Consider the following 15,432-nt stretch of genomic DNA (forward strand, 5'->3'; position numbering starts at 1 on the left):
TTCTGTATTTTCATAGGAATATTACTTCCATTAAGAATGCCATGCATCAAGTGACATCTCATTGTGTCATCATTAATAATCACATTAATAAGAATATAACTTCAACTGATATGGACAGTAAGTTTAGAAGGCTGGACAAGAGCCATGATTTTACAAGACACTTATTTTATTGGTCATTATTTATTACGTAGTCTGAGGTAATGAATAGGGCTCCAGTTATGGACTGGGACTCCACCGTGCAAGGCACTGTACAAACATAGAACAAAAAAGGGGCCTGCCCTGAGGAGCTTACAATCTAAGCATAGACAGCAGTGGATTCTAACAGATGGGGAAGCACTAGGAAACAGGGAGACAATAGGCAGTGATATTGACGCAGAAGTAGCCTAACAGTGAAGTTTTTGGTAGACAATTTTAAGGAGGGATTATGGATAATGAAAGTAGATAATGAATTTGCTTTGCAAATATTTATGGAGACCTCCTTGCAAGCACGAGGGCCAGCAACGGAGAAAGCACAAAGATCCCAGGTTGAAAATTAAACAAGTTAGCAATGAAGGCTGGCATCATTTTCAGAGTGGAGGCAGGAGTCAACATCTTAACAGCCTACAACAGATGACAGATCAGGCAGATGTAAGCAGCCAAGAGCCTCAAAAGTGAAGACAAGTACTTTGTGTTTGACAACATAGAGAAAGGGGAGACAGAGAAGGGATGCACAAAGAGGGGTGAACATGGTCAAAGCAATGAGATAGGGAAATGATCTTTGCAGCATATAAGCTGGGCAAGATTGCATTTCTTAAATCAAGAGATGAGGAGGTTGCTGTAGCTGAGATGAGGAGGACTTGGAGACAGGTGTAAATCATATGACAAGCTGCTACAGTGGGTCTCGCTATCATCTGGTTGAGTAAGACTATTTCACACAGATTTGTGTTTAGCTGGAGGATTTAAAAAGAAATTGTGTGAAGTGCTGACTCAGAACTTGTGGTGTTTCTATAGCTGCCCTACCAACATTTGAGATTTTTTTTCCCCGCCACCAAACTTCAGTTTGTTAGAGCCTTAAACAAGTCAAGAAAACTAGCGTCCTAATGCATTGTGATCTCTAAACAATCTGTTAAACTGTATCTAATTATTCCTCACAGAACACTACCTACATAACTAACAGCAGCTTCAGCACACAGGGTACTTCATGAGAAATGAACAGGATCTATGACAAGAGTTCCAGCCAAAGAGTTTAAGGAAATAACAGATCTGCAGGCAGGTCAACTTAGACTTTCAGCTTTCTGAGATAGAAAAATAGAGTATTATGCAGCTTAGCATGTGGAGGTATTTTGGAAGAGTTTTTTTAAAAAAAAACAAACAGATCCTGTGTGAACATTAAAAAGCCACTGCACTTTAGTAACAGTAGGGTGTTACTCTATTTGCCAAATATTCCCCTCTCTCCATAGCTGTGCAGGGTGATTTGTGCAGGTTGGTGCCCACAAAAGACACCTGTATGCAGTGATGCTTAATTAGTTGTAGGTACTTGGGAAACCTTCAGTACAAAAGGCACTAAATACAACATAAGCTTTTATTATAAACTAGAAATCTCAGGTATGTTGATAGGGTTTAGGCATGGAAAGCATTTTAAAGCACAAACTCTAGGGGGAAAATATCTTTAAAACAAAAAAATACATTGTAGCATTCTGGAGGGAAGAAGAAAAAAAAGATGCGTTAAAGGATCTTTATTATAAAATCATTATATGAGCTGCAAGAAAGTGCACTGAAGCTTTAAAAAAAAACCTAAATAAAAAAACCAAAAACCCAAAACAAAAAAACAACCCAGAATTATATATTTACTACACTATAAACTCATCTTGAAACAAGCACATTGGAAGCATAAATTACTAGGATACAAAGAAGTCCCCTAGATGCAAATCCAAACACAGATTAAAAAAAAAACAAAAACAGATACTTTTCAGGAAGATTAAGATATAGCAACTTCTGCTATATCAGTTAATCCACCCCCATCTCCTCCATCTTTGGATGCATGGTCTAAAGAAAGCAACACAGCATTTCTGTTCATTACTTTTTTCCTCTCTCTTTGTTTGACTACTACTGCACAAAATTCAGTGAAATAGAAAACAGATGCCTTTTGTTACATTTGCCCCATTAGCAAGGTTCTGATAAAATGCCATGAATAAAAAACATGCTGCTTTTCAAAAAAATTATTCTGCAGAGACTTCTGTGCTAACATATACATGCTTCACTGAGTGACTCACTTAAATAAAGTATTAATATAGGGTCTGTAAAAGAATTCAAGTCAATAACCTAGGCATACAAACTTTTTATAGCACAGGACAGAATTAACCAAAATAGTATTACAGAATCATTGTTACCAGCGTGAAAATAATGTATATGCATATGCATGCACATGTCCAAACACAGATGGATCATGCATGTATACACACCTACTTACCTACAGGTGAATGACTAGCAACATCCTTGCTGTACACCTCCTTACCTTACAAATCAGGGCACTGATGCTCAAGGTGTTGGACACTATGAATTCACATGGAGGTAAATGACAGCACCTTGTAGGACTGGACCCTAAGTTTTTAGAGCCTCACTGAGTCCAGAATCATCTTTGGGGTTGGCACACGGCAAAGTTGCAAAATGATAAGGCAAATATGCTGCACAAACTTGTCCTGGACAGAGGGCTGAACATGAGATTCCCAGCTTTATGTAAAAGGTTCCCATGTAGAATTCAGTAGAATCCTGAAGTGAAGTTTTAATGAAATTTTCTCACAACCAGACTATTAGAGTAACTTGGGAATTGGAAGGGGGAGCAGAAGAGATATTAACTTATATTTTTGACTAGACATAAAGTCTACGATGTAGGAAACACAAAGCAATGATGGATTTACCTTGTATTTTCCTGAAACTGAAAAAGCCCAGAGACTCGCATGAAAACTCAATCTGAGCCAACCTGAGCCCACTGAGATTGAGAAAATTGAGTGCAGATCTCCAGGGAAGAAATTTGGAAATTCAGATGTGTAAGCAGTGTGCCACAGAGAGTGAGACAGATCAAGATTTTCAATAATAAGCCTCAGTGTTTGCAGAACAGTGCTCACGTTTAACTAAAACTGGTAATTGATGGATAAATTAGCTTCCAGTTCCCAAACTCTTACACGCAAAGTCTCAGGTGGTATTAACTGTTAAAATTTAGTTCAATTTGAGAAACGAGAGTTAAACAGTCTCTCCGTTTTAAAGTATTCAGTGTTTGCTTCCTCCCTGTTTCTGATGACATCAACTTTTGGAAAAGCTCACGCTACACATACCACCTATGATAAAAAACACCCTTTGGGTCATCCAGAGTATTTTTGGGCTACATTCAGTTGGCTATATAATTTGTAAACTACTTCAGGAAGAGACTATTTAGCTTTCCGTTTTCTACAACAGTGAATACAAAATAATAATATACATGCCATAGAGTATATAAAAAGTAGTAATTTGTGACCAGCATATCCTGGTAATAATAATGCTACTTTTATACCACCTATTAAGATTTTTTTTTTTTTTAAACGTGTTCAACAGGAGTGAGATCCAGTTGCTTAGATTCTCCTTGAATAAATCCTCCTCGGGCTACTAGAAATACCGAACTTTTAAGCAAAAGAATACCGTACTACCATTTAGTGTGAGGTCCACTTCAAATGTGACTTAGTGTTCAGAAACTAGAAACTGATCCATAAAGAAAGCAACAGCTATTTTAAAGTTGCTATGACTTAAAGCCATAAAACACCCTTCACTATCTTATTATTTTAAAAGTTTACAGTTTAATGGATCTGTGAAAGGATAGGCTTTAAGACTGTCTTATTTAGAACATTCTGCAACCATACCATTCTACAGCATTCAGTATCAGGTTCTTCTTCAGTGTCACAAAAGTGTTTTAATGCTGTGCTCTAAAGACAGCAGAATATAAATTAACATTAGTCAGAAATACAAACTGTGAAGTGGAAATACACAATACTTGCGGAGCTAACTAAAATAAGAGTTTGGATAGAACAACAAACATTGTAGCTGGGAAACAACTCCGAGGTTCTAAGAACTTCTGGCCTAATGCAGATTTGCTATATGTAGTCAGTATTAAACTATAACTAAAAGGTCTAATCCAGGGATCGACAACCTTTCGCACATGGCCCATCAGGGAAAGCCTCTGGCGGGCCAGGACGGTTTGTTTACCTGCAGAGTCTGCAGGTTTGGCCGATCGTGGCTCCCATTGGCTGCGGTTCGCCGTCCCAGGCCAACGGGGGCTGTGGGAAGCGGTGCAGGCCAAGGGATGTGCTCGCCGCAGCCCCCATTGTCCGGGGACGGCGAACCGCACCCAGTGGGAGACGCGATCAGCCAAACCTGTGGACATTGTAGGTAAACAAACTGTCCTGGCCTGCCAGTGGCTTTCCCTGATGGGCTGCATGTCAAAGGTTGCTGATCCCTGGTCTAATCAAAGTAACTGTCCCAGTAGTAGATATAAATGTAGTTTTGACCAATTGTTTTTGGCTTTAATGACACAACATTTTAAAATGTAATCAAGGTTTGTCATCTGAAGCATGACAACAATATACTGGACCATGGATAAGAACAGATTGCATCTGAGAAAATATACAGAAGCATAAACAGTCCTCTTGTTGCAGGACAATCATTCTATTACCTGCATTTTGTGCAAGATAAACTGAAGATTCAATCCTACTCTCAGCCATGGGGTACCCACCATTGTGTAGACTGTAATGGCAGTTAATCCAAAATGCATGCTAACAGTGGCAGATTTCACAACTATATGGGGTGCAGGCCCATGCATTTAAATTCACGATGAATCCCTCCAAATCCGGTCAGTCATTCTAACTATGGTATGTATGTAAGCTCCTATTAGTAGAGCACTGCATGGTTAAGAAAATCTTCATCCATCCAGTAAGCTATCAAAAATGCTCAACAATAAATGACTGAGTGAAGTCATGTCAATGGCATTTTTCTGTCTGTACAATAACTTTTGAAGATCCAGGGGTATCAATGGGAAGAACCCTACTGATTTTGGTGACAACTGGAAAAGCCCAATTTCCACTGAATCAGATGACTGGCTGATTTTCCTCTCCTGTCACAATCTCACTAGGGAGCTTCTGGGAATTGAAGAGAGGGACACACAAGGTTTGGGGCAAAGCTGCCTAGAAATTTGTCTGATAGGATGTTGTGGGGTGGGAAGGTTGAAGTCAGGAAAAGTTGATTCACACAAATCTAAAACATCCTGCAGGAAAGTGTCAATTTTAACAACTGTTTTTGCTGGAAACATGGCAGGCTGGCCCGACCAGCAGGCAACCAACCAGGAGCTCCTGGTGTGTGAAGGGAGGTTGGCCCACAGAAGCAATGAAAAGTGTGACCCTGTAGTTGAATTATTTCTATCAAAATGTATAGATCACCGATTTACAAGATCTTAAAAAGTGTATAGGCTGTAAGAGACTTACAACAAGGAAATAAAACTCCTTTGTCTGCTGGAATTTACATTAGAGCAAAGAGCCTGCATTTCTTACAGCCAAACAAAAGAGTAAGACATAACTCCTCTTTCAAAGTTGCAGTATTTTACATTTATGCCAAAACTCCAGCCGGCCTCCTTTTCAGAAAGGCCTGATTAAACAGATTTCTCAAATTCAAACAAAACCAGTTGTATGGGTCCAAACACAAGAGTTAAGGTATGATGTGAATGGAGAGGGGGAAGGTACTAAGTCTGGGGCCAACAATGATTATATTACTAAAAATATACCTTGAGGAAATGGGGGGAGGGGAAGAAAAAACAAAAACAAAAAACCCCCCAGAGAATATAGTTTAAACTCCTTTTGAAGCAGGGAGTTATTAACAGAGACAAAATGTCAAGGGGAAAGGAGTTCTATGCTCCATGGCTAGCCACAGCAAGTGGCAGGGTCCCTAAAAGGTGGGTAGTGACAGAGCAGATATTAGTCAAAATGAAGCTCTGAAAGGAGACTTAAATACAGCCTACACTGGTAAAAGCTCTAAAGATCAACAGCATCAGCTGAAAGCCAACACACTGCTTTATACGCACTGAATGTAAAGAACATGGGACAGGAATAATATGACCACAATTGTTTAGTTTTACCTACTAGAAAGTATTTTATCTTTAAAGTCAGAAATTGTTACAAGAGAATACCACCTTATATTTACAGGTTTCAGAGTAGCAGCCGTGTTAGTCTGTATTCACAAAAAGAACAGGAGTACTTGTGGCACCTTAGAGATTAACAAATTTATTTGAGCATAAGCTTTTGTGAGCTTGATGAAGTGAGCTGTAGCTCACGGAAGCTTATGCTCAAATAAATTGGTTAGTCTCTAAGTACTCCACCAGTACTCCTTTTCTTTTCACCTTATATTTGTACTCATTTAAAATCTCTCTTTGTGATTAAATAAACTTGTTTTATTATTAATCTACACTAATCCAATGTTGAGAAACTGTTGTATATTGACCCTTTACAGGGGCAATGGACCTTTAATATCTGAACTATCCAGGAAAGGGTGGGACAGTGCAGAACAAATGTTTCTTGGGAAAATTCGGGATTGGGAGTATGTTGAGGTCACCTTGCTGGTAGTAAGCAAGGCTGGTGGAAGCCAGAGTGTGGCTGGTGTGTTGCTGACAGGCTGCCGCTATACACAGACACTCAGGGTGTGCCCTACATGCTGTCAGGTTGTTTGTGAGCGGCCCTATTTGGGAGCTACAACAGCAAAGCACTGGGAGGCACCCAAGACACACAATCCCTCACTGATCTGGACTGCACCTCAGAATGTAACACCATCACACCCTGATCTAAAGCCAGCAGTGGAATTACAGTCCACTCTAAAGGAAGGCTCAGGTATTATTGGTATACAAGTGAAAATGGAGATTAATAACTACTACCCTTTTTTTTCCTGGAGAGATTTAGGACTGGAGGGTAATTGGCAAGCACTCTAGTATCAAGATTTGGTAAGGATGTGGCATACCCCAGTATTTTCCCCAGTTTGCCTTTCTTGTTCTCAGAGTTATGGATTTTATGTACTATGGAAATTCAAAGCTGTGGAGATTCTCCGCAAGCTGCACTTGTGCAGGGAAGGGGAGACTGGTTATTCAGAAAAAGGAGGATGCTGATACTGGCTTGTTTCACATTCTCCTGCTGCTTCAGAGAAATGGCTTGTGCAGTTGGGTTGAGAAAAGCAAAACACTTCAGCCAACTCTTTTCTCTAATATACCTCCTGCATACAGTCATGGAAGAGGCTTCCTCTATTGTTGATGGCCTCAGTGCCATTGGTAGTTCCTCTGCCACCTTTTAATTTGCCCTCGCCTATTCATTTGAACAGGCACCCAAGGCAAACTTTCCCACTGCACTGGCTGTCTGCAAGGCTGAACAGATCCCAAAGGGAAGTCAACAGTGACACTTTGTTATAGGTGGTGGTGAAATGTGAATTAGGAGGTGTCCTTTCTGACTGGATGGTTTTCGTTGCATGCAAGACAGCCGTTTTTTGCCCTCAACAACGAGTTGGAAGAGTGCAGAAGATTTATTCAACTCTTGCTTTCTAACTCTCTTCAGGAGGACATAGGTGTTGGAACTTGGGGTGCAAGGGGTGCTGCTGCACCCCCTGGCTTGAAGTGGTTTCCATCATATACAGGGTTTACAGTTCGGTGCAATGGCTCTGGGCCACTACACAAATTGTTCCTGCACCTCTGCAGGAAGAGTTGCATTGTCCCCCACACAAATCAGTGCGGAAAACTGAACCGTTTCATTTTTACTCACTACTGGTAGGAAATCTGTATTTCCTTTATTAAAAAAAAGTCTAAAGAAGAACTGAAGCTTAGAGAATCATTGTGGTGGCTCTGGCAAATGAGCCTAGTACCAAACTAATGACTGACAGGTCTGGTTCTGGCCCCAAAACTAGAATTGAATATCCACAATGTGAGGTTTGGGCAACATGGGAACAATGGAGAAATGACAGTTTATAGTAAAATACTTGAAAATTTCAGTTCTCTTTGCAGTTCCTACCCCAATGGGAGGTGCTTCCTACCATCTGAGCATAAATAGGCCTGTTCTGATAAAATGAGTGCTGTTTAACCAAAGATAGAAGGGAGGAGTAAAGAGATGGAGGAACAAGTGTAATTTGGGTTTGAACTAATTCTGTTAGAATTGTTCAGAAACAGTTGTGTGTCAAATCAAGCTCTTGCAACTCAAGTGACTCTCTGATCTAACATTTAGAGAAATGAGTTCCCTTATGCCTAACAACTTCATTTATCCAAACCATGTGTGGCACACATGTCTTCAGTATATTCAGAATTAAGTTTCAGTAATTATTTTCAGATAAGTACAGTTTTATTCAAAAAGCAACTTAAACATTCAGCACATGACCAAAACCACCCCCTGTAGTGGAAAGGGCACTTGATTTAATCCACTTTAGCAATCTGCCCATTATTACAGTTTTTATTATTTTTAAAATGCCCCATGCAATGATGCAAAGTGATCTTGTTGCAATGTGAGTTGAAAATTCATTTATATTTACTATATTACTTTTGGGTATTTAGACTGTTTGAGTGTGCTTCTATATACAAGGTGATTTAATCACCTTTCAGCTCCCCTACAAAATCTTGTGAAAGCACCACTATAGGCGATATCATTAAATCTACAAGGAATGCTTGTAGGGAACTGCAGGTTCAGAAACTTTGCTGAGAGTTTTCTACTAATGCGTCCCTTGGGAGTGGGGTGGGTAGGGACACATGTAAAACCCTATGGAGGAGCCTACCCCAACAGTGCTCCCTGGCTCCCCTTTGTGGCTGAAAGTCTGCTCCTCCACCCATACAAAATCCCCTGTTGGGGCAGGGCAGAGGATCCAAACACAGAGCAGTAAATGCTCAAAGAGCAGTATTCATTTTAGCAAGTACCACCAGCTCCTACCAAAAGTGGCCAATACCTTGCTCAGAATCCTTTTAGTGCACTAAATCCTGCCCCACCTCAGCCACAGAGCTATGACCCAGCAGAGTTAAAATGGAGTTACCACTTCCTCCTTTCAGGGAGGGGATGGAGCTCCTTAACTCTTCTTTGTTCCCCTCCATTCCTCATAGCACAGGGAACACAGATCCTTCTATTACCGTTCTGCATTCATTTTGCGACATTCAACTTTACTGCCATTACTGGACTAGAACGAACTAGGCTATAGTACAAAAAGGGGTTAATATGCTATAAATCCAGTGATACACTGTGGTTATATTAAAGAATTTATCACCCACATTATACTTTTTGAGCCATACAGCAGCTTTTATATACTGCTGTACTCGACTCAGACACACGGTCTGTTAACAAGACAAGAATTAACAGTTCCTGCCAACAACTTTCTGGCGGTTAATATCACAATTAGCTATTGCCTAGCCACATTCAAGCAAGCTTCCTCCCACATCAGGAATCCCCACCCCTCAACCCACTAAAACTAGGCTAATGAAAATACAGGAAAAATATTTTGAAAGTACATATTCTTAACATATTTCCCTGATTTTAATGAAAACTGATTACTTCAGAGATTTTTAACTACACAAAATCATTAGTCACCGGTCTCCAATTTTCCTGCAAGTGCCAAGGCATTATTTTCAGAGATTTATGACTTCACAGTAGCAATTTTTTTAATTTATAAAGATTAATGTAATATTATAGTAACGCTTCCCCTTCCCTTGTAGTTCCCCCTTTTATTGTCTCTGTATGACTCACTTGTGGGATGTAGACTGTAAATCTTAGAACTGGGACTTTACTGGTTTCTCTGAAGGTGTTTAACACACTTTTGAAGGAAAAATAATAAAATGCTGATTTCTTGTGCATTCTAAATAAGTTTTGTATAAGATGACATGACTGCCACTGGGTTTAAGCCTAGACCTTGAATAAAGTTAAACACAAGAGGAGAAAGCAGGCTGTAAACGTCTTCAAGGACAGACAACAAAATGTATTGAAAACAAAATGTGTTTTGCTTTTTGAATGACAAATGTAGTGAGCTGATCAGGCTATTGCACTCCCCAAAGACTGAATTGTGCATCTTCCCAGAGGAGCATTCTGAGGGCCGCCTATTCTTCCCATCACCATGTTCAAAACTTCAGAGCACAGGTCACCATTCTTCTAGTCCAGGAAAATTGGGCCAAGTTTCCTTTGGAACCCATCAAATAGTCTCTTGAGATAGCCCAAGGGAATCTCACCACTGGAGAGGTGCATGGCACTCCCTTTTCCTTGGGATACTCTCTCTGTGGCCTCCAGCAAGATTCTGGCCCTTGCTACTGGCTGAAAATAGCTTTTTCAACATCAGTTGCAGAGGCAAAGCCTGTAAAAGGTAAGGCAAATGGTCTCTTATTCTTGTTTTGTTCTTTTTTAAAAGCTACAGCATTTTTATTTTTAAACTGACATCCCTATCTAGATGTTTGCATTTTGGACTAGATCTGTCAAACTAGTCACTTCTTTCTACTTTAAATACTACAACATTTCTTTTGAGATCTTTGTTTTTCTAGGCTGAATATCAGAATAGAAAAAAACACCACATATATTTAGAAACTCATTGTGAGCCAAATATGCCACATTTTATAATTAAAAAGATTTTTCTACCAGAGGAGTCATGTTCATTGAGTGCAGGAGTTTCTGGCTACCAGCCTCAAATTCTAATCCCAGTTTTACCACTAATTGAATATGTAGATTTTGGTCAAGTCCCTTCACCTCTGTGCCTCAATTTCCCCACTTGTAAAACAGGTATAATACTGACCTACCCTGCAGTGCTGCAAGGAAGGATAATTATTTGCTGGATAGTATTGTGAAAATAAAGCACTATGTGAGGGCTAAGTATTTTTTTTTAAGTGTGTTTAAAGTTTACTTTATTTGTAGTATGCACTGTTCTCCCTCACCCCTATCATTATTTTGGAAGAAGACAACACATTGTGGGATACAAGAGTTACGTAATTTATTGTTGTGCTGCTTATATTTCTCTCAATTCTTAACACAGTCAAGGTCCTCTGTACAACTTAAATCCTACATAGGGATTGCACAAGGTAGGAGAGAGGGTTTTGGGGGTGTTGCTGGGTTGAGAAGCTGTTCGGGGATGTCTGTGCACCACATAACTAATCTTTGTGCCAGCCTGTATAGGCAGAGAAGGTCACTTACAGGATGAAACAGGAGACAAGCTAAAGATCCCCGTTTATGGACATTACAGGTATGTCTACACTGCGATTAAAAAACCCTGGCTGGCCCATGCCAGCTGACTTGGGCTAAGGGGCTGTTTAATAGAGGCGTAGACCTGTGAGGTGGGAGGGTCCCAGAGCATGGGGCTGCAGCCTGAGCCTGAACGTCTACATCTCAGTTAAACAGCTCCTTAGCTTGAGTCAGCTGACACGGGCCAGCTGCGGGTGTTTAACTGCAGTGTAGACATACCCTATGGGCTTTAGTACCAATATGGAGGGGCTGCACACCATAAGCTAGAATAGCAGCTGCAGTGGCCTAGGTTAGTGAGGGTGAGATGAATTTGATTTCCCTACATTCCATCCCTTTAGGAATGGGAAATGCTCAGGCTTCCAGCAGGTGGAATGAATTGCACATGCCATGCAGTAATAAGGTAGCGTTGCTGTTCATGTCTTCTTTAAAAACACAATTCCCACTAAATTGAATTACAGCAGCCTTATCTTACGATGTTAGGTAGAAGAAAAGCAGCTTTCCCAACAATCAACATTGCTTGGTACTTGGTATTTTCAACTCAGTATCACAACATTAAAACTAGAAACAGACACACCTCTTGAGAGCTGTAGCTCTGCATATTAATACCTAAGCAACTAAACCACAACAATAGTATATCTATCATTTAAGCATAATAAAATATGACCCCTGGTGAAACAGGCTACCGTGCCAAAATCAAGTCTGGATAAAGTTTGAAACAGACAAAGTCCATTTTCTACAGGATTTTCACGCAGTTCATTGGTAGAGAAGCTTCTGTTTATATTTCAAAGACACATGTTTTGCATCATGTTACAATGATATTCTGCATCGCCATGGTTACCAGTAATTTATATTATATGGGAGACTGGTCTATTTTCCTTCAAACAAAGCAAGAAAAATTGTCAGCATTAAGCCTCACAGTATCATCTGAAGAAACATTACTTTTAACTAAAGTGGATCTGATACAAGACCTAGAGTGTAACCATATGTCAGATCTTATAGACATAGCATGTTACCCCTGAACAAGAGCAAAAAGTTTCTGTTAGCTTGGAAAATACAAGATTAAAGTAGCTGTACTTTAACAGGAGTGAGGTTAACAGCACGTATATTCCCAGTAAACAACAAATCTTTTTTTAAAAAGGCTACAGGAGCACAGAGAAAGCTCCATTCCATCCATGGATATTCTCCCAATTCTTTTGATGTGGTGTGGCTGACACCTCACCAATTTACATACTAATGCAGCACCAAATAATAAAGCAGCTTACATTATACATGGCATATACATATGTATTGATATAAAAGCAGTTGAGAGGACCCACTGCTAGTGTTCATGTTAACTCCCCCTTTTTCAGCTGCTCAATCTTTCAAGTTTTTTTGGAGCTCACTGTTTCCATTCTTGGTCCACGTGTACAGTATCTTTGCACTTGGAAACTTAACATGTGAACAAGCTCCACAGATCTGCATTCAGTGGACCTCCCTTATTCAGGATCTGAAGTTACTGGGTCAAATACCAAGTTGTTTAAATTACATGTAAGAAAACTACATTAGAAAGAAATTTAAGGTTGCACAGTCAAGCACTTAAAAGTTAAATTCTAATTTAAGGTTGCCTTGTGTAACTAACTCGGCCCTCTTGTGTGTATGCATTATAAAAGAGTTTTAAATTACATGATCAAATACTATTTATATCATTCAGTGCACAGGATGGACAGTGCTCAAAGACTGAAGGACATGTTCAATAATACTTCTTTTTATCCTCGCTATTCAGTGAAGTGGTACCAGGCTTCATTCATTGAACACCCTCTGAATCCTGCGCTGAATATGGAATTATTGCCTCAGGAGCTTTTCTACAGTGCTTTTCAACATACCAGAGTCTCAAACATCATTAATTTATCTTTACAACCTCCGCTACACGATACAGTTTTACAGATGGGGAACTAAGGCACAGAGAGATTAAGGGCGAAATTTGCAGGAGTCTATGCTAATGCGGATGCCTCACTGATTGCACCATATTTGAAAGACCTTGGGACTGATTTTTCAGGACAGAAACTGCCTCATGCTATGTGTTTGTACAGAACCTCGCACAAAGCCACTCCAACCATAGCTGGGACCTTTAGACACTAAAGTCAAGAGTAACAAGAAGATGTCAAGAGTAACAAGAAGGGTTTCTTCAGGTATGTTGGCAACAAGAAGAAAGCCAAGGAATGTGTGGGCCCCTTACTGAATGAGGGAGGCAACCTAGTGACAGAGGATGTGGAAAAAGCTAATGTACTCAATGCTTTTTTTGCCTCTGTTTTCACTAACAAGGTCAGCTCCCAGACTGCTGCGCTGGGCATCACAACATGGGGAAGAGATGGCCAGCCCTCTGTGGAGATAGAGGCGGTTAGGGACTATTTAGAAAAGCTGGATGTGCACAAGTCCATGGGGCCGGACGAGTTGCATCCGAGAGTGCTGAAGGAATTGGCGGCTGTGATTGCAGAGCCACTGGCCATTATCTTTGAAAACTCGTGGCGAACCGGGGAAGTCCCGGATGACTGGAAAAAGGCTAATGTAGTGCCAATCTTTAAAAAAGGGAAGAAGGAAGATCCTGGGAACTACAGGCCAGTCAGCCTCACCTCAGTCCCTGGAAAAATCATGGAGCAGGTCCTCAAAGAATCAATCCTGAAGCACTTGCATGAGAGGAAAGTGATCAGGAACAGCCAGCATGGATTCACCAAGGGAAGGTCATGCCTGACTAATCTAATCGCCTTTTATGATGAGATTACTGGTTCTGTGGATGAAGGGAAAGCAGTGGATGTATTGTTTCTTGACTTTAGCAAAGCTTTTGACACGGTCTCCCATAGTATTCTTGTCACCAAGTTAAGGAAGTATGGGCTGGATGAATGCACTATAAGGTGGGTAGAAAGCTGGCTAGATTGTCGGGCTCAACGGGTAGTGATCAATGGCTCCATGTCTAGTTGGCAGCCGGTATCAAGTGGAGTGCCCCAAGGGTCGGTCCTGGGGCCGGTTTTATTCAATATCTTCATAAATGATCTGGAGGATGGTGTGGATTGCACTCTCAGCAAATTTGCGGATGATACTAAACTGGGAGGAGTGGTAGATACGCTGGAGGGGAGGGATAGGATACAGAAGGACCTAGACCAATTGGAAGATTGGGCCAAAAGGAATCTGATGAGGTTCAATAAGGATAAGTGCAGGGTCCTGCACTTAGGACGGAAGAACCCAATGCACAGCTACAGACTAGGGACCGAATGGCTAGGCAGCAGTTCTGCAGAAAAGGACCTAGGGGTGACAGTGGACGAGAAGCTGGATATGAGTCAGCAGTGTGCCCTTGTTGCCAAGAAGGCCAATGGCATTTTGGGATGTATAAGTAGGGGCATAGCGAGCAGATCGAGGGATGTGATCGTTCCCCTCTATTCGACATTGGTGAGGCCTCATCTGGAGTACTGTGTCCAGTTTTGGGCCCCACACTTCAAGAAGGATGTGGATAAATTGGAGAGAGTCCAGCGAAGGGCAACAAAAATTATTAGGGGACTAGAACACATGACTTATGAGGAGAGGCTGAGGGAGCTGGGATTGTTTAGCCTGCAGAAGAGAAGAATGAGGGGGGATTTGATAGCTGCTTTCAACTACCTGAAAGGGGGTTCCAAAGAGGATGGCTCTAGACTGTTCTCAATGGTAGCAGATGACAGAACGAGGAGTAATGGTCTCAAGTTGCAGTGGGGGAGGTTTAGATTGGATATTAGGAAAAACTTTTTCACTAAGAGGGTGGTGAAACACTGGAATGAGTTACCTAGGGAGGTGGTAGAATCTCCTTCCTTAGAGGTTTTTAAGGTCAGGCTTGACAAAGCCCTGGCTGGGATGATTTAACTGGGAATTGGTCCTGCTTTGAGCAGGGGGTTGGACTAGATGACCTTCTGGGGTCCCTTCCAACCCTGATATTCTATGATTCTATGAAAGGAATACAAATAATGTAAGGTTCTATAAAATTATTGGTTTAGGTCCAAAGGATTGAACAGTCATCAAGTGATAGCAATTAAAAGTGGGATATAAGTAGTGACTGGAGAAGGTTGATTATGCTGCACCCGGGAAGAGAAATATCTCCATTTAGCTACGGAGCTGGTCCTAGTTGAATCTTTCCTACTTTGGCTAAAGATAGAATGCTCCTGTTTGGCACCTGTTCAGGCTATTTCCGATGTCCATCCAAACACCATGCTTAAGA

The 15,432-nt window shown here is 40.9% G+C and overlaps 1 protein-coding gene across 7 annotated transcripts in view; it reads right to left on the reverse strand.

Annotated features, from left to right (window-relative positions):
* FOXN3 (forkhead box N3) overlaps positions 1 to 15,432 on the reverse strand; it is a 304,442-nt gene that overhangs the window by 96,174 nt on the left and 192,836 nt on the right. The gene's annotated exons all lie outside the window — the stretch shown is intronic.

The sequence above is a fragment of the Lepidochelys kempii genome, chromosome 6, assembly GCF_965140285.1.
Source record: "Lepidochelys kempii isolate rLepKem1 chromosome 6, rLepKem1.hap1, whole genome shotgun sequence".
Classification (NCBI taxonomy): domain Eukaryota; kingdom Metazoa; phylum Chordata; order Testudines; family Cheloniidae; genus Lepidochelys; species Lepidochelys kempii.